Here is a 3,676-nt window from a genome sequence, read left to right on the forward strand (position 1 = left end):
ACTCGACAATTAAAACCAGATCTTAGTATCTGAATCAAAGACGAGGTGGAGAAACAGATTAAGTCAGGAGTGGTAGAAGTGATATCATACCCTACATGGCTAGCCAATATAGTTCCGGTACTTAAGAAAGACAACAAGATAAGAATCTGCGTGGACTACCGAGATCTTAACAAGGCTAGCCCAGAGGATAATTTTTCTCTCCCAAACATCCACATACTCATAGATAATTGTGCTAAGCACAAGCTACACTCGTTTGTAGATTGTTTTGCTGGCTACCACCAGATCTTAATATACAGAGAGGATGCCAAGAAAACAGCCTTCATCACCCCATGGGGAGTGTACTATTATAGGGTAATGCCCTTCGGCCTAAAGAACGCCAGCACAGCGTACATGAGTGCCATGACTACCATTTTCCACGACATGATCCATAGAGAGATTGAAGTCTATATGGACGATGTCATTATCAATTCAAGGGAAAGTCTGAAGCATACCACACATTTGAGAAAATTCTTCGACAGGCTCCGAAAGTTTAAGTTGAAATTAAACCCGGCCAAATGCACATTCAGAGTACCGACCGGAAAGTTACTAGGTTCATAGTTAGCCGGAGGGGCATAGAGCTAGACCTAACAAAGATCAAAGCAATTCAAGAATTACCTCCTCCCCAGACTAAGAAAGAATCATGAGTTTCCTAGGAAGACTGAATTACATTGGGCGGTTCATAGCTCAATCCACCATCATTGTGGAGCCTATCCTCAAGCTTTTGAATGAAGATGCTCTAACAAAATAGACAGAGGAGTGCCAAGAGCCATTCGACACTATCAAGAGATACTTGTCCAACCCACCAGTCTTGGTGCCATCAAGGCTCGAGAGCCCATTGCTGCTATACTTATCAGTTGCTGAAAAGGCCTTTGGTTGCGTGTTAGGAGCATGTTATTTACTATCTGGCAAGAAATTCATAGCTTGTGAGGCAAGATATACGCTAGTGGAGAAAACCTATTGTGCTTTAATTTGGGTGGCTTAGAAATTGAGAAATTATTTGTCTTCATACACCACTCACCTCATATCCAAGATGGATTCGTTGAGGTACATTTTCCGCCAACCTATGCCCGTCGAGAAGTTGGCAAAATGGCAGATGCTGTTAAGTGAATTTGACATCATGTACATAGCCCAGAAAGTCGTCAAAGGACAGGCCTTGGCTGACTTACTGGCCACAAGCCCACTGAATGAAGAGCTTGAACCACTTCGCACCCATTTCCCAGACGAAGGTTTGTTGTCCATAGATGAAGGAGCAACAGAACCTTATACTGGCTGGAAACTGTTCTTTGACGGAGCAGTGAATTACAAACGTTCCGAAATCGGAGCGATCTTGATATCAGAAAATGGGCAACACTGCCCCATGACTATCAAGCTTAAATTACGTTGTACCAATAACATGGTTGAGTATGAGGCCTGCCTCCTAGGTCTCAGAATGGCACTTGATATGGACATGAATGATTTATTGATCATTGGAGACTCCGATCTGCTGATTCATCAAGAACAAGGTGAATAGGCCACCAAAAATGAAAAAATCTTACTATATGAGAACTTGGCACAAAGATTGTGCAAGAAATTCAGAAAGATCGAATCTCGAAAAACACAAAGGGATCAGAATGAATTTACTGATGCACTGGCCACGATAGCGTCAATGATCCAACATTCTGAAAGCAGTCACATTGACCCGCTTAAGATAAGTTTGAAAGATGAACATGCCCATTGCTGCCATGTGGAGGCTGAGCCAGATGGGAAGCCATGGTGCAGCGACATCAAAATGTATCTGGAAAGACAGGAATATCCCGAAAGCATTAAAAATGGACAACAGATGACCATCCAAAGGTGTTGTACAAACGGACTCCAGATTTGGGTCTACTTAGATGTGTAGATGCTATCGAAGCCACCAAACTTTTAGAAGACGTGTGGGGCCCATATGAATGGATTCATACTGGCAAAAAGATTCTACGAGCTAGATACTATTGGATGACCATGGAAAGTGATTGCTGGAAATATGTGCAGAGATGCCATTAATGCCAAATCCACGACAATTTAATCAAGGTCCCTCCAAGTGAGCTTAATGCTATGAACTTTTCGTTTCTTGGGGCATAGACGTTATTGGACCCATTTAACCCGCAACTTTAAATGGCCACCGGTTCATTTTATGTCTATTGACTATTTCACCAAATGGGTGGATGCAACGTCTCACAAATTAGTAACAAAGAAAGTGGTAGCTGACTTCGTGCGAAACCACATCATATGCCGTACCCGAGTCCATCGTAATAGACAATGGAGACAATATAAATAGCCGTATGATAAAGGATATATTACACCCTGTAGTTTCGTACGTGGAAATTTATAAGTGTTGGACATTGTAAGTATGGATACTGGAGTTCCCTTTAAGGATATATGGTATTATACGAACTAATCCTATGGTCATGACGGTTTACATTCATATAATAAGCTATGGGAAACTCCGGGACCAAGCAAATTGAAAGAAATAAATTTGTCGAAAATTTGGAAAACGTTGACAGAATTTTGGACAGAATTTTAGGTCAACTTTAGAGAGGTATATCTCCAGGTATATGGGGAGTTTTATCGTGTTTCAAAAGCTTAAAATGAATTTCGCCGAGTCTAGTTTCCAACGAAACAAATTTCTCATCGATAGGACATCGGAGTAGAGAATTATGGATGTTACAAGTTTGGCTGACAAAGCAGAAACACGTACTACAGTAACTGCTACAGTACCTACCTGCTAGAGTACTGCTAAAGTTTTGAACTAATATAAAAGGGGCTTTCCCTCTCTTTTTTCAGCCAAAATTCCTTCCAAACAATTCCAAAATGCTCTAGAAAGTTCCCCAACTCTCAAACCCAAATTTCAAGCCTAAATTAGCTATAATTCCCGAATTCTGGTTCAGGCAACGTATAGTTGCGAGTGTAGAATTATATAGCGACGCATGTGGTTCAAGTTTAAGGTGAAAAAAAGTGAAGATATAGTGATATTATCAGGAGCAAGTTATGAATCTCCTATTATTAATGTTAATTTTGGTTTATTTACGGAGATAAAACTGTCAAATAGCTGTATAATAGTTTTGTTGGTGGAAATATGGGATAAACCCCATATGGGATGTTTATGGATTATTTTGGTGTTGAGAATATTATGATTAATGTTGGTATTGATGTTGTTGTTGTTGGTTGCTGAATTACTATTTTGGGCTAGGCATATAAACAGGGGAGATGCTGCCGAGATTTCGGCAGATTCTAGAAAGATTTATTTGAAGGACTAACACAAGCGTATAAAGGTGAGTCTAACAATAGTATAAATTTTCTTGAATATAGATTTACGAGCCTGGGAGGACAAGCGTTGAGTAGTTAAATTTAAGGCGACCAAAAAGGTATGTTAAGGCTAGTCCCTTTCTTTCAAAAGGCATGATTCCTATGTTATGATGTTACACCCCTCGCTTTCGTAGTGGTAGAACTTATGATTTCCTAGTAAGGTATGCCTTAGGAATTGAGACCCGAGCCCGAGTTTTGGAGAAAGAAAGTGTCCTACCCCGTGTGCAATGGTAACAGCAGGAATTCTTGGAGATTTACAGGGTTAGAAGTTGAACGAATCGAATCGACGCTATCTGAACCAAATTGGAGAAGT

The sequence above is a fragment of the Lycium barbarum genome, chromosome 2 (genome assembly GCF_019175385.1).
Source record: "Lycium barbarum isolate Lr01 chromosome 2, ASM1917538v2, whole genome shotgun sequence".
Classification (NCBI taxonomy): domain Eukaryota; kingdom Viridiplantae; phylum Streptophyta; class Magnoliopsida; order Solanales; family Solanaceae; genus Lycium; species Lycium barbarum.